This window comes from Rhineura floridana, chromosome 1, assembly GCF_030035675.1.
Source record: "Rhineura floridana isolate rRhiFlo1 chromosome 1, rRhiFlo1.hap2, whole genome shotgun sequence".
Classification (NCBI taxonomy): domain Eukaryota; kingdom Metazoa; phylum Chordata; class Lepidosauria; order Squamata; family Rhineuridae; genus Rhineura; species Rhineura floridana.
Window position 1 is genome coordinate 249,512,713 of NC_084480.1, and position 26,334 is coordinate 249,539,046.

Sequence of the window (26,334 nt, forward strand, 5' to 3'; positions counted from 1 at the left end):
AGTGCCTTGCAAACAATTCACAGGGGGCCTCCGAAGGGTATAAAACTCCATTTCCTGGAGTTGATGTCAACACACTCCTGACAATACAGAAAAGCTCCACCGGACAGCTACTTGGAGGATGCGATGGAGGCAGAGGAGTGGGCCTTCTTCACCGCCCTCACCACCACACAATAGCCATGGTTATGATGTTCTACTCGTGCCCGATCATTCTCACAGCGCTTCTTTTGCCACTTGCGCTCTAGCCGTGTCCAGAGTGTTTCATTGCCATTAGGTCACTGGTGTACCAAGGTGCAAACCAGGTTCCACAATGCCGGAGAGGGCTCTCAGGGACAACTATGTCAAGAGCCTGACGTGCCTCACTGTTCCACAGCGTGACAAAGGCTTCAACAGGGTCACCTACTGGGAACTCCCCCAGGGCATTCCGGAATCCTATGGATATTAAGCTCTGGGAGTGGACCATCTTAATCTGTCCACCATCCCTGCAGGGAAGGATCGGAGCCATACGTCTAAACTTCACCAGGAAGTGCTCTGACCATGACAATGGGGTGACATCCACCCCCCCCATCTCCAGACCACCCCTTCCTCCATCTAGAGCAAAAACCAAGTCGAGGGTGTGCCCTGCCCTATGCGTCGGGCCAGTAACATCTTGAGACAGCCCCATGGTCATGTTGGAGGCCATGAAGTCCTGAGCCGAAATACTAGAGGCAGCCTCAGCATGGACACTTAAATCACCCAAGACTATCGTTCTGGGCTCCTCCAATACCACAGCCGAAATGGCCTCTGCCAGCTCAGTCAGAAAAGGTGCTTGGCAGCAAGTTGAATGGTACACCAGCAGCAACCCTAGTGTACTGTCTCCTTGACCTGACACCAGGTGCAGGCCATTACAGCCAGCTCCAAGACAGAGTGGTTTCCTGGTGACACATGGAAGTTCTGTAGACCACAGCAACTCCTCTCAACCCCGTCCCTGCAGCCTGTGCTGGTGTTGCACCGAGTATCCAGGTGGGCAAAGCTGGGTCAGATCAACTCCTCCCAGCTCACCCACCCAGGCCTCAGTAATGCACACCAAATCAGCACCTTCATCCACAATCAAATCATGGATGGTGGTCTTATTGTGTACCGATCTGGCATTAAACAACAACACACACAGGCCAGTGGGCACAGCAGATAAGCAACGAGGAATCCATCCATGGGAGCGAGGAACAAGGTGTATTTAGCCTTGCCCTCGTCTTCTATGGTAGTTCACCACCTCCCCATTGGTATACCTCCTTCTACCCATGATCACTGAAACTGGTGTGGCATCACCCACGTCCTTCCTTACTAAGACTCTTCCTAAACACCTCATATGAACCCAACAAGAGCCCACCAACAAAACCTACCTGAACCAGTTATCCCAGTAGGCCTCTGAGAGAATTGGGAAGTCAGGCCCACTCAATATAATTGCAGTTATAACTCACAAGGTAAGAAAAAAGGAGAATTGAAATTAAATTGGCTTTACTGTGTTTCATACCACATGTTAATTGTCAAACAGCAGTAACTTATGTATTCGCTATAATGTAACAGAATAGGGAAAGACATCTTGTTAGCATATTAGGTGACCATCTCAATACGGTTGCATATTCATGGCATTTTGCATGGCAATAAAATGAACATTCCTTTTAGCAAGAAGCAGTAAAGTAATATCATACTGAATTATCATATAAATCTTTACTTTAGATCCAACCCGTCTATTGTTACTGCCTTGACCCTTGTCTAGTGGATGCACAGGGATGAGGGTTCTACACATTCTTCATAGGCTTATGTTTACCCAGAGTCTTATATGTCAAACACTGTCCTCATCTAAGTGAATCCTGTTATTGACAGTGGACGACTGGAGTAGGTAAACCTAGAAAAAGAAATCCTATCTAAGTTCCCCTTGGGAATGAGGATGCATCAGGAAATGAAAGTAGGATCCCACAGTGGAAAATATAAATATATATATATTATTTCTATACTAAAGTCTTGTTTAGAAATACGAGTAACTGGCCACAGCCAGTGCATAAAGTGTGCATAAAAAGTCACAGAATATATTTGGCCTTAGCTGGTGCATAAAGCATGCATACAGACTTACAGTATATATGTGGTCTTAGCCAGTGCACAATACATAGACAGATGGAAAGCTGGCCACAGCCAGGGCATAATATTTAAATAGGCACATAGTGTAAAAGTTCACTATTCAGGACTAAGCTTTAAGGCAAATAACAGTGTATATATACAGAAGCCTCTTGCTTATATCAGCCTTAAAAGCTCTACAGTGTCCACTCTTATCTCTTTTAGGTATCCAGAAACACAACAGGAAATGTTTACTTACAGTACAATATATTATGCCTTTCTGTCTCCAACTTGCATTAATCAGGCAACCAGCAGAGTCGTACCAGATTCAAACACCATTCCGTCTCATTTATAGGAAATGTTCAAGGCTGCACAATGGTGGGGCTTCCCTGAGACTTGACAAGGATGGTTCCTGTCAACTCCTAAAGGGTCAACAAGGCTATGGGCTGTGCACTCTCAGAGGCTCAATGCCTATGTATAATGTCTCTCTCTGAAAGCATCACACAAATCCTTATCTCCCCAGACTCTCCGGCAGCCGTCCTAAACAGCTGTGTAAACAAGCCAGAGAGGTGGGGTAGAAGGAGGAAAAAAACTGAAGGAAACTCAGTGCTCACTTCCCAAACAGCTGATTTGTTCAGCTATGAAACACATTCACAGGGGAAACAGCACTGTTTTTATGGGGGTGGGGCTAAAAAGGGGCTAGCCCACAACACTGTGTTATGCACTTCTCAGATACCTTTTAGCATCTTACATGTAAACTCTGAGAACCTACATGTGAGCTCTGAGAACATTCTTTGCATTTTAAAGGGAGTTGGAGGATGCAATTTCATTTTTAGAAAATGAAAGTGATGCACAGTTCTCCCAATTTGAATACCCTAGGGGACAGAAGCCCCTTTCTCAGACGCAAGTGGGCATGTCACACACAGACAGGTCAGAAAATAAGTCAAGAAAGAAGAAAAGATCATGACATGACCCCAGAGATCAGCAGTAATTAAGACACAGAGTCACAGACTAAGAAGCCAAACCAGGTATCTGACTCACACCCTGAGGTTGGTGACCAGGGGGGCACTAAATTCTAGGGTGGTGGTCAGGAACCCCCTTGGCCAGATCCTACAGTGCCAGGGTCAAGACAGTCAGAGGCAGCACCCTCACATACACCTTCCCTGGACCTGAAGAGCTGAGTGCCTTCCAACCTACCTTGCTTGTCCAATAGCACAGGGGGTACATCAAGTCAAAAAACTCAGAAAGAGTAGCCATCTGCAGGCCAGAAAGTTGGCCTTTTAAGGAATGCAATTTTTACAAAGGGTTGGGGGCCTAGGAGATGTGAACTGGGGGTAGAGGCTCAAAAGGCCTCTGTCCACCTCTAGCCTTTGCTAGAGCAAGTTTCTTACTTGGAGCTTTTTATGTTGTTCTAACACCTAACTTGCTTTGCTGACACGCTGCCTTGCCCTATCAGCTCCATCACCAGATCAGACCAGCACAGATCCAGAATTTAACAAAGTGATTGACTAGGGCCACACTAGGCATTACAAGAGACAAATAAATAAATCCATGTTTCCTTTGTAATGTTAAGTAAGATAAGGAGACCTGGTGTAATTAACCCTTTCTCAATGCACTGATTATCCCCTACAAAATCCCAAAGGTCATTCTGAAATATTTTCTCCCAATGTGATTTTGAAATCAGACCAACTGGGGGAAGGAAAGCGCATTTGCAGGGGAAAATCAGTGGATGCAGGAGATGTTAAGCTCCTCTCCCATCCCTATCCCCTCACTTTCTGCCATACATGACATTCCCAGTAAACAATTCAGTAAATTGGGGCTGAGGCCACACATTTGCAGATTCAAGATTTAATTTAGCCATCTGAAAAACTGCCCAATATATTTCTCTCTTAACTAACTAATATGACCGTAACATTTAGAATAAATGAATTTTGGAATTGGTTTCAGAGTTTGGCAACCTATATTATGCAGTAAATTAAAGTACTGGTTATATTGCAGAAGAAAGATGAACAATAATTCCAGTATTCCTATGTAGTGTTCATAAAGGCCATGTTAAATTCAATCTACTTTGCTTCTTTAATTTCAATCCATTGCTTCAGCTAAGGGGCTTCTGGAATCACAGAGAGTTTGTATAATAGATTAGTTTGGACCAAAGTAATTTTTAATCATTTGTATTCAAAATTCAGTTCAAGGTTATTTGTCTTGGTTATAAGCTATTCAAAATGCTCAAACGTAACATCTCCCAACAGGAAATGGAGAACCATACGTTAACCCAATTGTTTTTAGCATGTAGTATTTCAGTTCACTTTCCTAGCAGCTCTGCAATTAATTGTAGCAAAGTTGGCACTGAATACTTTTTTAAAACTGAAAGGTCTATGATCTGTTTTCCAAGCAAATTATAGGACACATCTAATATATTTAGGCTTGGACTTAAAACAGCTCCTATGCAAGCAAAAAAAATGGCAAAGCACCCCACTTCTGCCAACTCTTCCTTCCAGCTGCAGCTCCAACACCACATTGCACCCTGTTCCCCAGGGTACTTTGACCCTCAGAACTGACTTGCAAGGTGCATCAAAGTGCTGCAACAGGAGAGAGGGACAGGCAAGGCCTATTGCATGTAGAGTCCTGACTTCGGTTCTCTGCACTGAAATCATTTGGCTGGTTAAAATATAACAGTGAAACTATGGTTTGGCCAACAAGCCTGGTTCTTAGGCTCAACTGCTACTGCTCCACATATATATTCCAATTTCTTCCCTGACTTGCTCGTTTTGACAAGCATGAGTTTGTTTTTACATCCATATCGCAAACTATGATTACTGCTTGCCCACTAAACCAGAATTAGAAATCCACTTCGAACCATGGTTGACAATGCTAGTTTGGAGGACAAGCAAAAATTTTCAAGAGTATTAGGCTGGACATGGTTAGAGATGGGAAATTAGACTAAATAGTCACTTGCTATGATCAGCACTGATCTTATAGTTTGGTCATTCTAATGTGGTTTGTCTGATCAACTGGACAGCGTAAAAGAAAGAGAAAGAGGAGGGGAGGGTGCAGTTGCGATTTGGACCTCAAAGCCAAACCTATGGTTCTCCTAAATGTCCTTACCAGTTCACTGTGTCCATGCCATGAATACAAAAGTTTGTTAGGCATCTACAGGTTTCCATTTGTCCCTATGCTCCCTAGGTGCTTCTTTCTTTTCTGTTCTTTTTTTCCTGATCACAGTTGCATTGGAAGCCTCTAAATCCCCCACCCACCTTCTCAAGTAACAACAGCAGCTTATAACTTATATTCTGTTCTTCAAATAGGTTCATAGGAGAAACTTCAGTTGAGGACTGAAATCCAGACTGATGCTTTATTTTGAAATTAGCTCCCTTGCATTAAAGCTGCAACAGCCGCTCAAGTTTATCTTATAAACTTCACTTCAAAAATATGCCCAGAACATGGGGTTATATTAAATCCTTAAAAGCCAACATTCTGCCCTCAAGTATGCATTTTAATTTCATGATGGGTATTTCAAAAAGGATTTGTAATATGCCATCAACATAACTGAGACAAGGAAATAGAGGCCCTTAGGACTTCATGGGTGTATATATGGAAAAGCATGTATATTTTCAGCAAAATAAAACAGTCATAAAAATAAAAGTTCATTTCCTAGGGTACTTCAAGTTCACTCAGGGGATTTACAAAATTTAAAAAAATAAAATAGAGAGTGTAGTCCAATCCTTATAATAGGGGAAAAAAACTTCAAATATAATGTTTGTTATCCTTTATAATATAGAAACAGACACCTCCTGCAGCGATCTTTAGCAGGGAATTGGAGCACAGACTTCATTACACTGCATCGATCTTACTAAACAAAGGGATCTGAATGTATTGATCTAGTCCAACTAAACTCTGAACTGTTCGCCAGATCACGCATGATATGCAGTTCTGGCTTACTCAACAAGAAAGTAACACACTTTTTTTTTCTTTTTCCATTTGCCCTTAGTCAAACTGCAGTACATTTTTTGCAAAACTTAAGTACAGTCAGTGAAAGATGGAGTGCATCATTAAGAATTGTATTGGCCTGAGCTCAGGCTTTTATTTAATCTTCCTTGAAAAATTTCTGTTTTCCAGGACAAATATGACCAAGTCTCTAGTGGAAATCATAAATTTAATTCTGCCTAACAGCTGTGAAAGTCTCCTCTATACTCCATGACAGGTGTAGCATCTTCTTATATAAAAAAAACTAGTAACAAATATAGAGGTGCAGAGAGTGCTTATTCCAAGACGATGCCAGGCTGTATCTTGTATTGGAACCAATCTGTGTGTCATGAATTGAAGGTGAAGAGTTCCTAGCAATTTAATAAAAAAATACCCTATGTCCACCCAGCATCCCTCCCCTATAAAGTCACCTTGTGAGGCAGTAGATATAGAATGGTTGCACTTCCTCTGTCTCTGTATAACAGCGAGAAACAACTTCAGATACTCCTAGAAAGAATGGCTGGATATCAAGTCCAGCCTTAATGTCTGGACTCCTGCCCCATTCTCTTCACCCTATGTATTCATTGTGGCAGCTTCCAAGAAGAGAAGGAATTATATAATGTCAAGAAAATGTAGCGGTCTACAATGAACATGCAAACCAGAATAATGGTTCACAATACAATTAAGAAGAGCTGATAGACATTCATCCATTTTGGTTTTCACACAGCATAACTCTTCCAGAGAGAAGACACCTGCGTTTAAAGGTTTACCATGTGAGAGAGTTTAGGAGACAATAACACTCGGAGACCAGATTGGGGAAAACAAGACCGCAACTCCCCCCCCTTTTGGTTACAGTAATAAACTGGGTTCACATGGCATAGGGCTAGGATCAGATGATCAGGCAGGTGTGCTGCTGAGAGCACCAAGATAGGAATTGTCATTTGCAAAATGATAATAAATGTATTAAAGATGGGATTGACTTCTGGTTCCCAATCCAAACCAGTTCTGTGAACCAGCAGATTGTTCAGTCCTGTGCCTGCTTGTTTATTCAAGTTATGCCTAACTGATTCATTAATCTGATCTGATTTGATCGCCCCTCACACACACACTGCCTAACTGAAGCAAACCCCATCTGTCAAGCAAAGTGCTGGAGCGAGCCGAAGGGCCACAGAGAAACTTCAAGCCTGCTTTCCAGGTTAACAAGTAAAGGGAAGAAGCTGCATGTTGTCAATGTGACTTCCTAGAAGAGAGGAGGAAAACTCACTGGGTTGTCTGCAGAAAAAAAGAGGCTCCCTCTTCCACCACCCGAGCAATCTCTCTCTCTCCCTTTTTGGGGGGCCTCTATCTGAGAACTTGGATCCAAGTTGGCCTGAAGTGCCCCACAAACTTTTTTCCTCCTGGACTTTTCTGGGGATGCTGCTGGGAACAGCAGCTGCTTTTGCCACTGCTGCCCTTTCTGGCTTTGTGTGGCCCCAGTTCCTGTTTTCATGGCAGATTTTCTCCAGGTGGGGAATAGAACAGAGGGAAGAGGCAAGGCGGCAGCGGAGAGAAAGCTCACCTCTGGGCAAAGCATCTGTACTGCGAGAGGGGGAGAGGACAAGGTATCCTCTAGACTGAATTACCACCACCCCTTTTTTGGCTCTGGCTGTAAAGAAGCCGCCTGCCGACCCACTGTTGCACCTCTGACAATGACCTGAAGAAAGGAAGCGGCAGGGCTGCTACTGTGGAGGCAGCACATCAGGCGGGCAGGCGAGCTGCCCACCCACCCAGTGTTGGTTACAAGAAAAACAAATCCAGTGCAGGGGAAAATCCGCTGTGGTCTCAGCAACCATGCTCACTTCACAATGCAGAGCAAGCATACGAACTATTCAAAATTCCAGTTTCAATTCCAAAATAAGCAAAATTCTCCCTCATCTCTAGAATTTATATTATGTACTTTTTAAATAATCCATCATCTCCCATAAAGGCTAAGCTCTAAATAATAACTGATCAGGTTGTTCTAAATCTTATCCATGTTGCAACCAAGTATGAGATGTGATTATCTTTTCCTTAGTTTCTCTTAAATTCTAGTCATGGTGTCTCTCTTTTTACACTTCACACTCTACAACATATCCAAATGCATGTCAGCATCCAAAAGGTCCCTACTTTCAAGCATATCTTTGTTCTGTTTCTTTAGGACAGCAGTCACTAACCTGTCAATCACATAAGCCATGGCACCTGCAAAGGCCTTTAGTGGTGCTCCCAGAAGGTAGCCCAGACAATGAGCTTTCTTTTTTTTTTTAAAGTTAAGTCTCTAGTCGTAGAATGTAAATTATGGAGCAAAATGTACAGGCACCCTTCTCAGCAATTTATGTGAAATGAGCCAGCCTGGCTGCTCTTGCCTGTCAGTGTTATTAGCTAATGAATGAAGTCAGAGCTGTGATTGGTAAGTGAGTTGTTTGGACACCTGGCAATAGGAATGCCTGGGGTCCTAAAGAACTGCTGTTTTGCCCTCCCTTTTATTGCACTTTTCCTGCTCCTTTTTCTGGCAGTCCTTGGAATCTCCACAGTTTGCCTTTCCTTTTTCCCTAGTAAACAGGATGCATCTTTCCTCAGGTTTGCCTGAGAACAGGTAGTACCTAGAAATTATTTTATGCAAATACTACTACATAGTAAGTGTAGATTAATGTTAAAGGATTCTGTTCACCATCCCCCAAAGGCAAATGTGAAAACTTTGCAAAGAGGCCCAAGCACGTCTCCTGCTTTGCAGGAGCTAAATGACAGTGACTCATTAAGAATTCACTGTATAATTAACTTACAGTACAATGTACAGTATACATTTCTACTCAGAAGTAAGTCTCTTTGCGTTTAATAGGGCTTATTTCCAGGTACATGGGTAGAGGATGGCAGCCTAGGCTTTGGTTTAGGGCTGCCATAGGAGATAAACAGGATTCTTGTATCTTTAAGAATTATATGGCAGGTCAAGACTTCACCAGGTCAAGGTCTGGTATGGAAATAAATTATGGGAAAAGTTTCACCATGACTGCTCTCTAATTTTGCATTACGTCACACCCGACTGCAGTCATTCTGTGTTCTAGTATATTCCACCTGAAGAAAGAATATAGGGTTACTCTTTTTAAATGCCCAAATAAATATTAATTTATTCTCAGAACTTCTCTCATCAAATTGTGTAATTCTTCTATGGCTTCGACCAAAATATAAGTCAGAAATGAAGTCGTTCATTCCCTCTCCCTGACCCCATCAGTCCTCCCTGCTTTGCTGTCCTTCTTTGGCAAACCATGGCGGCAGTGCAAGAGGAGAGGAAGTTAGCCCTAGTGTGCTGAGTACCACACAAACACCAGGGATACAAACCCCAGCGCCAATGGAAGTAGTTCTGTTGAGGCCTAGAAGTACATCTCTCATGGAACAAGCTTTTATTCTAAATAGAAAGATTTTATTGCTTTTGGCCGACAGCTACTACAACTTCCCAGAAAATAAATTTCAGAAATACAATCTCACAAAAATGCAATTTCAGAAACCCCCCCCAATGAAAACTTAAGTAGAATGAGCAGCATAATACCCATAGGCTTGGTATCCATAATACCACAGCAATTAACTGCTATTCAGTACGCCAGACTGCTGAAGAGGGACGGGACAAACCTCGCTCCTCTCCTTGCATACATCTTGCCAGGAAAGGGAAGGGAAGGGAAGGAAGGAGGCTGTTTTTAAGGGGATGCTGGCAGGGAGGCCTTTTGGGGATGGAGAAGACAACAGGACGAAGCAGAATAATGATCAGAGTTCTCCCCTGGATCCCTTGAGTTAACCCAAGGCAAGTGCAGAACAGCTCATCCACCTCTACAAATGAATAAACAGAAAAATGTAATGTGTCCAGGCATTACACTAAGAGGAAATATTTTCCGTTCCAAGAGAGGTAGACTGAAGTCTATTTCTATGTGATTACTCAAATTTTCCTAGTTGTAAAATCACTTTTATCTTGTTTTTTATACTTTCAGAAAACCATGGCTAGAATGACATTAGGAGGATGCTAACTGAAGAAACCTTGTTTATCAGCAACTACTCACAATGCAATAAGGACTAATTTCTGTAACCCAGAAAATATGTAAAAATAGTTGCCCTCCCTTCAACAGGGACATGTAAATTATGACATCTGTCACTATGAAATACAATGCTTTAAAGCCATGGCATAAATTATGGCCCAAGTGTTGCTAAGATGTTTTAACACCCTTTGCACTGGGGTAGAACTTGAACGAAGCAGCCTAGTTCAGCATGGTTAAGCTGTTAAAGACTTATGGTCATACCAGTCAAAATCTTTTCTAAAGTTAGTTTTCATAACTGAACCATAGCAAAAGTTGCTTTAGCATTAGGCATCATTACAGCCGCCCATATCATAAACTGAATGGCAGAGGATGGGGATGCTTTCATACTGAAACCTTCTTTTCCTTTTCATTCTGCTTTCATCAGAATATGAGACAGCATGGTGCTATCTACACCTATCCAAATTTTATGTTTTTAATTCATGGTATCCTATCCGAAACAGTGGGTGGCGCATGCCTATTTTGTTCATGCATAGACCCCCCCCTTTCTCCTTCCTTCCCCCTCACTACCTGTTACAGTTACTTGAACATGCACACAAAGTCCTAGGCAAGGTGTGATTTATCATAACTGTCCAGGCCCAAGAAGCTTTTGATATACAGTTACTCATGCATTTGTTGTACATCACTCTTACACACATCCACTTTTATTTTTATTTTTAATCATAGCTGAGTAGGACTTGTGCACCATTAACAAGCACAGCCTGGGATGTTATGCAACCCTCCTCCTCATTCATCATTTTATTTGTATGCCACTTTTCCACAAAAAATTGTGCTCAAAGTGGCTTACAATGAAGTGAACAGAAGTACATCTCAAAAACAACAACTGCAAAAACAATTTCCTAATAACAAAAAATAATAAAACAATAATGTAACAGTAAATATAACAGCAAACAAAAACTTTTCAATATCATGAACACAGCAACATTATATCTCTTGGCAGGCAATGTTACACTTTCTGGCAATAGCAAACATAAGAAGAGAATTTTGACAGTTTCACTTGGCTCCTAGTAACCCACTAGAAATCCCATGATGTTGCTCACAGTCCCAGTCTGGTAGCAACTTCTTATAAGGCTTTCAAAGGCAGGGTCGGTGGAGAAGCTGGAAACATCCCTTCCATGGTCTGCTTTGAACCCCTGAAAGCACTCTGGAAATGATAGGGCAGCGCTACTGCTGCATCTTAAGAAGTTAGAGAAGCCGCCTTTACCTGACACCATCAATGTTAGCCTGGTAATGGTTGGTAACCAGCTGCAGTGTGGAGTAGGCACTCAACAGGGGAAACATGTAGCGATGTAGCAGCTGCTGGGGCAAAGTGTAGTTGGTGGGATCAAAATCACCAGGCATCACATCTACAGGCACAGACATCCTTAACTGCAGCAGGATTTCATCCAGCATTTTCACAGCCTCCAAGCTGGCAACTTGAGTCTTCTTGGTTAGGTACTTTGCCTTGCTAATGGTGTCTCTGCTCTGAGTATTCTGTCTGAGCAAATTGCCTGCCAGAATGACTCTGGAGTTGAGGGCTGCACTGCACTGCACTGCTCTCCCCTCCCTCAGTGCCCAGCTGCCCAATCACCATGTCCATCAGGAGCTGCATGCCCAGAAGACTCTCTCCACTCTTGCCACCGAAGCCAAGGCCGGACACCAGCAAGACAAACCTGTCTGCGCTAGGCCCCAACATGGGCAGCTGGTGGTCATATCTGCAAAGCAGTGGTCCTCAACAAGGAACTTGCCATCATCCTCTCTGAGCCGTAGACAGCAAGTATGGTCCCCATCACCAGCTTGTTGATTTGCATGGCTCCCTCCAGTTTGATTCGCTGCAGCTTGTCTCCCAAGATCAGTTCATCAGCTTGGTGGATGTACTTGGTGTGGGGAGGCTGTGGCAGCAGATTGTGCTCTTCGCTGATTTCTCACAGGATAGAGGGCTGAAGCTGCATAGACTTGAAGAATGTCCCCACCACACAGCATTTCTCTGCTATCTGCAGGTCGCACAGCTTCTTCACTGTAATGTTGTTCCCCCATTTGCACCTGGCTCTCTCCACCAATAATGGTCTCATCTGAATGAGGCGTATGGCATAGATGTGGGCATACTGCCGATTGAAAGTCCGCTCCCCAAGTCTGAAGTTCTGGGAGCAGTTGGTATAGGTGGAGATGCATACCCGGTCAAAGGTAGAGGCCACAGCAGATGGAGAGGTCAGCAGGCTCTGTGCAGATAGGAATGTTATGCAACCCTCCTCTCCTTTTCCTTGTCCACAGCAGAGGGCCAAGCAGGGAGTTTGAGGCTCTGAGGCTAAAGACAAAGAGCTGACTTGGCCAATGATATCATAAGCCCTTGAGCAGCACAGCACAAAGCTAAAACTCACTCCCCCCCACCATCTAGCTTTTGCACGTAATACATTTAATACACCCGTGCAGGCGGCAGTAGTTCCGTCCTTCCACTTGCAAGAGAGAACCACAGTCATCCAGGCTTTGTTTCCACAAGGTCCCTGGGCAGGAGGAAAAAGCTGCAGGGAAATCCCAAACTCATTTATATATATTAATTCCATGCACAGCAAGATTTATATTAATTCCATGCACAGCAAGACTGCAGTCTCCCTTCCTAGCCCAGAAAAAGCAACAACCTTCCATGGGATGTTCCGGGAAACAAAATGGCTCAGGTGTATCCACTTCTGCCAAACTAGAACCGACGCGGTACAGAGCAAAGCATTCCCCCAATGTCACGTAAGACATCAAAAACAGGTGGCTTTCTAAAGCTGAACAGTTTCACTTTCAAACAGCCACACTACTTTTGGAGGTTTTGGATCTCCTTTTGGTCAGGTGAAATCTGCATTTACAGGGCGGAGGAGATTGGGAAGCATATAACTCAAGCAGATGTTATACCTAGATCACGGTCTTGTCCTCAATTATTGGATGAGTTTCAGTTGGTGCAGCTTGAGGAAGTTGACAAGATGCTTGGACTGGTGCGTGCAACCACGTCGGTACTGGACCCTTGCCCCTCTTGGCTAGTAAAAGCTAGCCGGGCTGGAACTGCCGGCTGGGCCAAGGACGTGATCAATGCCTCCTTGAGAGAGGGAGTTGTCCCTCGCTGTCTCAAGGAGGCTGTAGTGAGACCTCTCTTGAAGAGGTCGTCCTTGGACCCAGATAATTTGAACAACTATCGACCGGTAGCGAATGTTCCATTTCTGGGCAAGGTCTTGGAACGGGTGGTTGCCAGCCAGCTCCAGGCGCTCTTGGATGAAACCGATTATCTAGATCCGTTTCAATCCAGTTTTAGGCCCGGTTTTGGCACAGAAACAGCCTTGGTCGCCCTGTATGATGACCTTTGTCGGGAGAGGGACAGGGGGAGTGTAACTCTGTTGATTCTCCTTGATCTCTCAGCTGCTTTTGATACTATCGACCATGGTATCCTCCTGGAGAGACTCGCGGAGTTGGGAGTCGGGGGTACTGCTTGGCAGTGGCTCTGCTCCTACTTGGCGGATCATCTCCAGAAGGTAGTGCTTGGGGAGCATTGCTCGATACCCTGGACTCTCCATTGTGGAGTCCCTCAGGGATCAGTTCTGTCCCCCATGCTTTTCAACATCTACATGAAGCCTCTGGGTGAGGTCATCCGGAGTTTTGGAGTGCGTTGCCATCAGTATGCTGATGACACGCAGCTCTATTACTCCTTTCCATCTTCTTCAGGTGAGGCTGTTGATGTGCTGAACCGTTGCCTGGCCGCGATAATGGACTGGATGGGAGCTAATAAACTGAAGCTCAATCCAGACAAGACTGAGACGCTGTTGGTGAATGCCTTTTCCACACAGATGGAGGATGTTCATCCTGTTCTGGATGGGGTTACACTCCCCCTGAAGAAACAGGTTCATAGTTTGGGGGTTCTTTTCGATCCTTCCTTGTCACTTGAGGCTCAGGTAGCCTCGGTGGCTCGGAATGCATTCTACCATCTTCGATTGGTAGCCCAGCTACGCCCCTATCTCTGTGGTGACGACCTCGCCTCAGTTGTTCATGCTCTAGTGACCTCTAGATTCGATTACTGTAATGCACTCTACGTGGGGCTGCCCTTGAAGACGGTTCGGAAACTCCAACTAGTGCAAAACGCAGCAGCCAGACTGTTGACGAGGACCAATCGGTCCTCACACATTACACCTGTTCTGGCCTGTTTGCACTGGTTGCCGATTTGTTTCCGGGCCGATTCAAGGTGCTGGTATTGACCTATAAAGCCTTACACGGTGTGGGTCTGCAATACCTGATGGAATGCCTCTCCCGCTATGAACCTACCCGTGCACTTCGTTCGACATCTAAGGTCCTCCTCCGAGTACCGACTCATCGAGAAGCTTGGAGGGTAATGACAAGATCTAGGGCCTTTTCGGTGGTGGCCCCCAAATTATGGAATAGTCTCCCTGAGGAGGTACGCCTGGCGCCTACGCTGTTATCCTTTCGGCGCCAGGCCAAAACCTTCCTATTCTCCCAGGCATTTTAATTCATTTGTATGTATTTTAATGTTTTAATTACCTTAACATTAGGTAGTCCTATTATGTATCTGTATTTTATATCTTGCAATTTTTGTTGATTATTGTTATTATTGTATGTTGTACACCGCCCAGGGAGCCATTGGCTAAGGGCGGTTTATAAATGAAATTAAATAAATAAATAAATAAATAAATAAATAAATATATGGTCCTCCCCCCCAAAAAAAGGGAGTGCTGGGATACTGCAAACATGCAGGAAATGGCTGGTGTGGAAGAACTTTGGGATATGTCTGGCTATCTCCCTTGTATTACAATATTCATAACATTGCTGGACAAATGACTGGCAACTTTCATATATTCCATGGTGTGAGACAAAAAATGCCCTCAGAGTTAGATTAATTGGGGAGAGGGGATTTCAAGAATTTTATCTTACCTTAAATAGGAGGTGGCTGACATTTTTTTCTTTTTTTCTTTTTAAAAAAGACTTGCTGTTGCTTCAAGTTGTGGCTTCCCCAGAAACACATTGCTTGCTTGCTTGTACTGTTGTTGTTTTTTTAAAAAACCCAGTCATATAAAATTTAAGGTACAATTAAAATTCTTCAAATTCACCTGTCCCTGAAAGTTACTGAATATCCTGCCCCTTACTTTCGCATGGGACGAATGGTCCTGCAAAAGTGGGGGAATATTCAGTCTAGTAATTATTCATGCAAGCTACAAACTTAACTTCTGTCTTCCTTACAGCCTTGCATCAACACAAGAGTACCCTTTATCTGTACCCACCCAGCCGTTTATCATCTCTAGTTGTATTCTACCCTTACTTAAGAGCGTCAATGGTTTACAATAACACATATATTGGAATTACACAAAAAATAAGCTATGTTCAGAACAATGAAGCGAAGAGGATTAGCACAAACTGAATGACATCAACTGTTTTAACACAGTATTATTTAATTTAGTGCATTCATTATGTTTTTAGCTACTGCTAGAATTCAGTTTTATTTTGCGTAATAATGTTTTACATTGTAAGATACTTTATTTAAAAATCCATTCAATAGGAAGCTTTTGTAATTTTTGTGTCTTCTGATGTTAAAAGATGACAAGTCAACAAAATATTCCATTGTAAATCTAAATGATAGCACTGAACATATAATTATATACACAATGTGAAAATTGTAATGTTCCACTGGCACCACCTGTCAGGCTCCCACCCGTGGCTACCACCAGGGAGAGATGTAGTTTTTATTTTTCTTTAGCTCACCCTAGCACAGATCTCACAAGATCCCACTGCTAGGCAGCAGCACCAGTCACTCCCTGTAAACAATACTGCTATAGACTTCGCCTAAATCTCCCTTCTGGCTTATTGTTACTTTGTGTCTGGGTTCACTTGCAGGCCACAACCCCCCTGTATCTTTGTGCCAATAAAGCATACAGCCCTGGGTTGCCCTGGATACTTGATGATACACTATCTCTTCACCGATGCCACCATTTGATACAGTTTCTCCGCCTTAGTAAATACCCTGCCCACCCTTCTAGTCTGTGAAAGCCCCAGCCAAGGATCAGGCTTTTGGTAAACCAACAGAATATTTATTTATAAACACCAGGAAATAACAAGATTATGTAAGGTATGTTTAACAAGCGTATGGTTTCATATAGTGTCACTCTTTATGTTTCTGGTCATATATATATTGCCTAAATATCAGCCAAATACAATCCAAGCCTCCCTCAGAACTCTGCCAACCAACTCCTCCAAAATCCCTCTCATCAACCAACCGACCTCCTCAACAACTCCCCAACAACTCCCCCCAACTCAACTGTCACCCTCTCATTTATACCTTCAGCCATTCAAACACTCAGCCAATCATCATCCAACATTCTAGCCCATGTACTCCCCCCTCTTACTCAGTCACTTACCATATATCACTTAATAAACCCGCACTTACCATATTTACAGATATTAAAATACAGGGACATCACAAAAACCAACAGGGTTTATGTAGAAATTTTGTGAACACATACTTTGGCTCTTCTACATTTTTGCTAAGAATATTATAAACCAGTGATTCTTTAAAAAATTGCCTTTTAAAATAAATTATTTATTCTTTGAGAATTGCGTACTTTTAGAGCATCTCCTTTTCACTAAGCTGTTATTTATGCCATCTGCACTAAAGTGACAAAACTAATCTGTCCCGTTCCACTAGTTTAAAGCGGAAGTCAGTGTGGTCAAAATCAAATCAAGGCATTTTAAAATCATAATACAAGTCACCAAGGGCACAAAAAGTTTCCCATTTTGAAATCCATGGATTTCTTGAACAAACATGTATTCTAGCTGGTTGCTGTAACAACTAAAATATTTGGTTTTCAACCAATTAGAACCTTTATACAACCTACAAGCATAATTCAAACTTTTGGCCACACAGCACACATCCACTACCAAACTGTATCTGCTTCAAGAGAAATTTCCATTTGGCTCTTGCTCTACATATGCAAGGATACTAAGCCAAAGAACATACTTGAAGGCTAAAGGCTGCAACCCCAGTCTCATTTATTTGGAAGTTCCAATGAATGAAGTAAATATTCATAGAATCAGTGTCCAGAACTTCCAATAAGCAAAGTCTGGTAGTTTCCATGACATAACCAAACTATGCTGTTTGGTTTGTAGCCCTAAATATCCATTATTTTCAAAGATCAGGAAGCAACTACAATCTCTAAGATTTGTTATCACCTTTCTGAAAAGAAGCAATATGCTTGATGTGACAGTCATGTCTTTTTAGCGTGAATGTGGCTTCCTATCAAAAGTGGGGAGATACACTTATGAAAATAGTGTATTCAGAGATGTACCCATGCTCACAGAATGTTAGCATTTCCCATTTTACACAATACTTTTTAATGAAAAACTTCACAAGAAACTCATTTTGATACAAAGCAGTTAGGGGCACATTAATCATGGTTAACTCATCTGAAGGCAACATCCAATGATCTCCATACACTTCTCCCAATGTAAATCCACTTGTTCATTGGAACTTTGGGTTTTTCTTTTTCTCTTCCCCCTGGAAATCTGTTCCAGAGAGTCCCCCAGTCCTCTGGAGCAGATTTGGGGGTGGGCAAGGGACTGCAAGGGGGAGGAAAGCAGAAGCCCTGTTGCATTGTGTAGACACCCACTTACACTCATTCATTGGCGATCACTCGTGGCTGAGTATGATCATCTTCCAAGATAAGGTCTTTAACAGTGGGTCCGTAAATGACTGTGGAGGCCAATTCTGGATCCACATAGCCTCCTACAGTGAGGACATAGGTTTCCAGATGGAATATGGTCACAATGAGTATTTGCTTGACCTACCTTCCATTTAGCTTGTCTTTTTCACCCTGTACTCGTGCTTCTTCAAAGTCCATAGCACTTTTGATAATGGCCGACCTCCAATTGGGACACTCATGGGCCAAGGCTTCCCAGTTCTTGATGCTTATATTACATTTTTTTAGATTAGCTTTGAGAACATCTTTAAACCTCTTTTGCTGTTCACCGATATTCCATTTTCTATCCTCAAGTTGGGAGTAAAGTAGCTGCTTTGGAAGACGGTGATCAGGCATTTGAACAACATGGCCGGTCCAGCAAAGTTGATGTGGGAGGATCATTGTTTCAACACTGGTGGTCTTTGCTTCTTCCAATACGCTAACATTAGTCCGCCTATCTTCCCAAGTAATTTGCAGAATTTTCCAGAGGCGGCGTTACTGGAATCTTTCAAGAAGTTGGGAGTGGTGTTTATAGATGGTCCATGTTTCACAGGTGTACAGTAAGGTCGGTAGTACAATGGCTTTGTAAATAAGCATTTTGGTCTCCCTGCAAATATCCCGATCCTCAAACACTCTACACTTCATTTGGGAGAATGCGGCACTCGCAGAGCTCAGACGATGCTGAATTTCAGCTTTTACAGAGAGATGGCTGCCAAAATAAGAAAAGTGATTGACATTCTCCAGCGTCGCACCATTAAGCTGGATTGATGGTGCTACAGAGGGATTGGTTCGCACTTGCTGATGAAGCACTTTGGGTTTTTTGATGTTAAGCGAGAGGCCAAGCTTTTCATGTGCTTCTGCAAAGACATTTAGGATAGTTTGAAGATCTTCCTCTGAATGTGCAGAGACTACATTATCATCGGCATATTGAAGTTCTATGACAGAGGTTGTAATTACCTTACTTTTTGCTTTCAGCCTACTGAGATTAAAAAGCTTTCCATCTGTTCGATATGTGATTTCCACGCCAGTGGGAAGTTTCCCCTCAACAAGCTGTAGAATCATGGCGATGAAAATAGCAAATAAGGTCGGAGCAATGACACATCCCTGTTTGATGCCTGATCCCACTTTGAATGGATCACTTTCAGAGCCATTGTTATCCAAAATTGTTGCCGTCATGTTCGCATGGAGTCGCAAAATATTCACAAAGTTATCAGGGCATCCAATTTTCAGAAGGATAGTCCAGAGAGCCGTTCGATTTACAGTATCAAAGGCCTCAGTCAGATCAATAAATGCCATATACAGAGGTCAGATTTGCTCCCTGCATTTTTCTTGAAGCTGTCGTGCAGTGAAGATCATGTCCACTATCCGCCTGGAAGGGCGGAAACCATTTTGGGATTCAGGGAGGATGTCTTCTGAGATATGTAGGAGGCAATTTAAGAGGATCTTTGCAAGGATTTTACCTGCGGTAGCAATTAGAGACATGCCTCGGTAGTTCCCACAATCTGTTCTATCACCCTTCTTGAAAAGAGTGATAATTATGGCATCCCTAAAGTCTTCCGGGATCTCCTCCCTCATGCAGATTTTTTCGATGAGCTTATGAAGTTGTTAGGTAAGTTCAAGCCCACCTTGCTTAAAGACTTCAGCAGGAATCCCATCAGGTCCACTCGTTTTGTTATTCTTCATTACACTATGTTGGATCTCACTCTATAGCAACTTTTCTAGTGTATTATTTTGCAGTGCAAAAAAAGTTACAGTGACAATATTGTAGTACATGGCACATGTTTCCTTGTGTACAGTCATATCAAAAGTAAGCAAGAGGAAACTGTTCAACCATCTGGATTTAGCCACAATTAGACACACTTGGATATAGTCACAATTTTGTTAATCAAAAGGAGTGCATATGATCGCATCTGAATCTATTATTCATTCATTCATTCATTCATCACACTTATATCCTGCCCTTCTTCCCAAAGGAGCCCAGGGCAGCAAACAAGCAATAAAACAATAAAAACAATAATATGCAATAGTCATGATGGACATTGGAAGATTTCTGCCCATATATTTTTCATTGTGCTACAGACCAGAGGTTCTCAAACTGTGGTCCATGGACCACCAGTGGTCTGTAAGCTTCCTTCAGGTTGTCCGTCCATGGCTGTGAAGGACACTTACAATTTGAAGTCTATGGAATTCTTTGGAATTCAAATTGCAAAACAATCAACTGCAATACAAGAAATAAAAGAAGCAATAACATCAAATTAAAGAGCACTCTGCATTTAGCACAGCACATTATAATTGCTACAAGAGGCAGAAAAAAACAATTAAGTGGTCTTCCAAGAGCCTCGGGAATTTTCAAATGGCCCATAGGAAAAAAGTTGGGAACCACTGCTATAGACTGTAAAATAAAAATGCAAGCCTTCTTCAATCTCATTCTGAGAGGAAGGGTGGGATATAAATTTAATAAATAAATAAATAGAACAATAAAACTGTACTAATTCTTACCTTGCCATAGGTGTCAAACGAAGGCATAGGCAACATGTTATATATGTTAAATATATAGTATTTAACCCAGGGCTGTGGAGTCAGTACGCCAGACCTTCGACTCCGACTCCTCTATTTTTCTACTGTTCGACTCCGACTCCTTCATAAATGGGAAATGTATATTAACTAGTAATAACAAATTTACTGTAGTAAAATGGTAGCACAAGGCATTTCATCACCACCACATGAATCCAGAGCTTGGAAAAGTTACTTTTTTTCAACTACAACTCCCATCAGCCCCACGGATTGGGCTTGTGGGAGTTGTAGTTTAAAAAAGTAACTTTTCCAAGCTCTGGATTCACGTGGTGGTGATGAAATGCCTTGTGCTACCATTTTACTACAGTAAATTTGTTATTACTAGTTAATATACATTTGCCATTCATAAAGGAGTCAAAGTTGGAGTCGGAACATTTCTACCGACTCCGACTCCACTCAAAATTGCTCCCGACTCCAACTCCACGACTCCAACGCCCTGATTTAACAATTACTATTTCAAATGCTGTTAGCAATGAGAAAGCTGTTGCAATCTATACTTAGATGACTGATTCAACCAAACCTGAACAAATGGTGTTGAAGCAATGAGCGCCAAAAAAGCCCATAAAAAACCCAACAGCAATATGATCTTGAAAAAAAATTTTTTCCCAAATATGGTGATCAATTAGTATGAGTATGCCAGAAAGTCCAACCGTCAAATACCTAAGATAAAATTCTTTATAGCACTTCAGCATCAATAGTTTTTATAACAATGGTCTCCTTAATTTTCTAGTATATTATATGCATGCATATTCCAATTTTATCTCAAAAACTAAAGATATCACCATACTTATGTAGTAATCTTCTAGGTATCTTATAACTAACACATATTTATTATTTAATTTATTTTATTTTGAAGAATTTATACCCTAGCCTTCAATAACCTTCCCAGATCAGCTTTCAAAACACAATAAAACAAATGTAAAACGTGCAATTAAAAATAGACAAAGGTATATTAGAAATCATAACATCATCAGGAACAGAAAACAAGAAACCTCACCAAGATAAAACTAATCAAATTGATTCAAATCCCTAAAACAATAAAATTGTTCTTTTTCTGATGCAAACATTAAATTAGGGTAGGCACCAGGCAAGTAACCCTGGAGAGTTTCCCACATCTGGGGCACCACCACAAAGAAGGCAATTTCCCTGGTAGCCACCTGCCATACCTCAGATGGTAGAGGGAACCTGAGTAAGGGCCTCAAATGAGGGCCTTATGTGTAAGGACAAGCACATGTGGAGATAGGAAATCCTTCAGGGACCTGGCCCTAAATTTGGGAGGCCTCTGAGTATCAATACCAGCATTTTTAAATCAGCCCCCAAACAGACCATAAGTCAGAGCAGTATATGAAGCACCAGTTACGATATAACTGTAAGTAAACTTAACCCATAAAGTAACTGTCCATCATATTTAATCATACCTAACATGCAGACCAATGTCAACTTAAAATGATTCATTATTTAAACAACAGAAAAACTAGTTTTAAGAGAAAATATCTCAGAACGAGCTACCAAGTCAAAATCACAAAGGTTATTATTATTACTAATCATTATTTATTTATTTAATTCAATATCAATCTAAGAAATAATAATTAATGTATATGCCACTCTTCATCCCAAAGAAGCCCAGGACAGCAAACACAAAAATGATAAAACAATGATAGGTTGAAATCCTAAGTATATGTACTTGGAAGTAAGTCTCACCCACCACTCCAATACAAATGTTTTAGGATTAGGATTTAAGTAGACTACAGACAAAACAAACCAGGCAATGATTCAACATAGCAGCCCAGTCCAAAAAGAAGATGTAAACCTTAGGGAGGGGGCTGTATCTTATTTTTGTTTTATGTAAAGCACCTCCTTGTCTTGATAGGCAGTCAGGAAATAATAATACTATGGAAGGCTGGCGTATGAGAAACTGGCACAGCAATCCTATGCATCTGGTGAAAGCAGAACAGAAATGGGGTTCTTCAGATCACTGTTTTGCTGCCCCTGTTGGCAAGCAACTCACAGTTGCAATAAGAAGGCTTGAAACAGTTCCATTATTGTTCCACTTTCCAGCATTGCTCCACCCACTAAGACAATCTATTGATTGCCCTTGATCTGATCTGGAGTAGCAACCTGGCCTACATCTTTGCTTGGGCAACAGTCAGATTCAGGCTTTGTCTAAGAGCTACCTATTGACGACATTTGCTGCTTTTCCTGCCTACTTTTCTCTGCCTGCCTACGGCTCCTGTAAAATTTGCTGTAGAACAATTACCTTTTTTGGACCGTTTATATTGCCCATTTTCAATATTTTTAAAATATATTTTTCTTCTGTGTTTTTCCATTATAAAAAAATGGTTTGTCTATCAAAATGCCCCATGTTGGGTCCAAAGTGGCAAAATAAACAAAAACCTTATTTAAAAACAGAGCAAGCAGAAGATACTAAAAAACTTGCAGCAATAAAACCTCCAACTGAAGTCATCAGCCTAAAGAAAAGCAACAAAAATCTCAGTAACTCATGGGAAAGGCCTGATAAAACAAAAACATTTTCACCAATTATCTAACACTTAAATGAGACTTTGCCCAGTAGAACTGTCTAGGAAGCATTTTCTATCATTGCTGCACTGCAACAGAGAACTGGGCTTTATGCACTCATAACATGGATGCAGAACTCTTAGAAGGTTCATGAGGAAATCTAAGAATCTTACAATGCAATCCTGTATATGTCTCAGTTGTGTAGTGGCAAATTCAGAAGTGTGGGATCCCTTCATATTAGTCACACCCCCTCCCCCTAATTGCTGAGTTGAGAATGAGATCTTTGTTAATGTCTTCCCCCACAATCTCTAGAAACCAATAAGCACAAAAGGGGAGAGTATTGGCTATTAAAAACAGTCTTCTCAGTAGCTGACTCACTTTACCTCCTTTCATTCTGGCTCCAATCAGCAGGAAAAAAACAAGGAAGCATGTTAGAAGACTCTTCTCAGTGGCTAACCTACTCCCCTTTCATGCTTATTGGCTTGCAGGATGCTAGAGACATACGGGCCCTAATGGGACCCTACTCCCAAAAAAGTAAAAGGTCTGACTCAGTGGACCCTGGACAACTACACCCCGATATGTCTCACAAGTATGCCTCATGGAGTTCAATGGGACTTACTGTTAGCCATGTAAGCATGCATAGGATAGCAGCCTTAGTGAGGAGTCATTCAAAAGTGCTATCTGTAATACTGATCTCTAACATGTCACACTGAAAGTGGAATCCTAGTTTTCTGCTTTGAAAGAAAAAAGAAAAAAATAGTATAGAATCTGGCTAAGTTAAAATTCAGCAAAGACAATACAAAACAAATGGAAAAAGTTTGGTCACTATGTGAGTCTCTTGCCACAGTCACTGCATTTTAATGCTAGCGAAGAGGATTATAAAACCTCTATACCTCAGGCAACTGACAGTATAGTAAAAAATCGTTATAATGCTTCAACCCCCACAGAAAATCTATAACAATTAAAGTGCAAAATTCAGATAAGTTGGTGTAAAACTGGATAAACTCCAATAATATCAACGGAAATGCAGAGTTCTGAATCAGGCCCACAGAGCTTTTCACCCTTGAAAGGAACTACAATACAAAGTATTCTTAACTTCCATTGTCACATGCATCTAGTTTAATAACCAGAAAATGGGCTTTTGACAACAATAGTACTTCAAAATGAGTGTAATTAAATTTTAAGTCAAAGTCATCCAATGATGGCCTCTACATTTATGTAAAAAAAGCAAATGATATGCTTTCAAGCTTGTCGGTACTTTCAAGAGAATTAACCATTAAAATAATTTGACTAAGGAAGTTGCAGTGAAAAAATATACAAACATGATGCCCCAGAAAGTTTTTTAAACAGCTCACAATGATCCAAATAATAAGAAATAAAAAAATGCCTTGCAATATTGAGTTTCTGTATATTGCAATTAAATTCCTGTGCTGCTTCATATATATAGTAAATGGGCAATATCTATCTAGGCCACACTTGGAGTACACTTAATTGACTTTAATGGGTCTACTCTAGAGTATAAACCAGCTGGATATTATCCAATATGATACACCATTGTAATCCACTAACCAGTTATGCAGAGGTATTTGGCTTTTGGGCCAATAATTCTACTGAAATACAAGTACTTCAGTTTTGCCCATTTGCAGTAATGAATGGCAAAATAAACTTTAAATTTATATTATGATTCAAATATCTTTTGATTAGGATCTTTTGTGACAGAAAGCTGCTATCATAGAATGGGCATAACGTGATATAAATTGAATGGATAGGTACCTGTGTTCTGGTCTTAGTAGACATCATTCTATATCCTAACTATTTATTTGAAAATAATTATAAGGAGATACTTGGTAATTTCAGAAATGTCCACTTTGGATATAAAGAAAGGCAATGGTGATACCTTTGGAAAAAATATCTCAGTTATGGGTCCAATACAAATAAAACACTTGCTGTGGTTAATGCTAACTGTGGATTGTTGCTTTAATCCTGGTTAAGAATCCAAATATACAGTGGTTGCGTTCAGATACAGTGCTAAACCATGGTTTAGTGCTATAAGAACAAGTCTTAGGCTAACATGCTCAAACCCCTTCTATTCCTCTGGCATGGCCACAAGAAGATTGGAAGCTCCTGTTTTAGATTAACCACAGTTTCATGTGTTGTCTAAACCCTAAACTGCTATTAATCTTAACTATGGTTAATTGAAACAAGCTAGATTCATAAAGTATGATTTGATGCTGATTTGTTTCAACATACAATAGTTAAGATTGATCCACTTAGTTAATCTAATATGTAAGTCAAAGCTTCAAAACTCCTCATGGCTGTGCCAGAGGAGGAAGGGGAAGTGTGAATCTGAGGCTTATTCTTGTAATGCTAAATCGTGGTTTAGTTTTATGTCTGAATGCATCCAGTGAAACCCTGGTTTAGGTTGCTGAGCTAAACCCTGCCCATATAAGTGTGTATACAGAGACACCAGTGAGGCTTGCAGGAATAACCTGAAAAGGTGTCCAGCAGAGAACTTGGACAGACATTAACCAAAGTTTGCTCAGTACAGATGTAACACTTAGCCATAATGACACAAACCACGGTTTACTTCACACTATAGTTTCACATTCTGGTTTGTGGCCAGCCCTTACCCACGGTTAGATATTCAGATATAATGCTGCATCATGGTTAAGCATTATGTCATCATAATGCTACAAATATTAACTATTTTATGATTAACATAATATTTGGAATCAGTGGAGATATTCTCAAAGTTCTTATTGAGAAAAGGATTTCACCAGGAATACCTCCACAAAACTAGGAAGAGAAGGTTTACCAAAGTTGGTCCTTTTTTGCTTTTAGGTCACAAATTCAGATGAACCAGTATAAATTTTGTGGAACAGTTCATTTTTTGTGGGCAAACTATCTGCAAGGTTTCTAAAGACGACAGGCTCAAGGATATACTTACTCATACATAAACATGAACAAAATCAAGAGGATTCATTCTTTCATAAACATGTAAGAAACTACTATTTTGAGTAATATGATGGGTGTATGTAGCACCTAACTTCTGTGCCAGTTTATGAATATTACTTAGTGTGAACACTAGCAATTCATAATAAAACAGAAAAACAGTAACACAATTCCCCGTATCAAGAAACTAGTTTTGAATTATATTCCAAGTAGTTGTATCGTTTTTGAAAGGTACTCATTAGTGAACCAAAAATATTGAATATATTTGCTTGCTTTAAATGAAGCACAGAAGTACTTTATTAAGTCAGTATTTTAATAAACTAAAACCAATAAATTCCTCTTGCATTTGGGATTCAATTATTGTTATGAAAACACTAGGCAGGTCTGTAAAAATATAATTATCAGAATATAGTGCTGAATAGAATGTTAAATACAGATAAAGGCTTTTGTTTCAAGGA

General features: G+C 41.2%; 1 protein-coding gene and 1 pseudogene across 2 annotated transcripts in view; both read right to left on the reverse strand.

Annotated features, from left to right (window-relative positions):
- The window catches only part of CDH2 (cadherin 2), a 232,976-nt gene that overhangs the window by 181,694 nt on the left and 24,948 nt on the right, over nucleotides 1-26,334 (reverse strand). The gene's annotated exons all lie outside the window — the stretch shown is intronic.
- Nucleotides 11,346-12,601, reverse strand: LOC133375584 (DNA polymerase delta subunit 2-like; annotated as a pseudogene).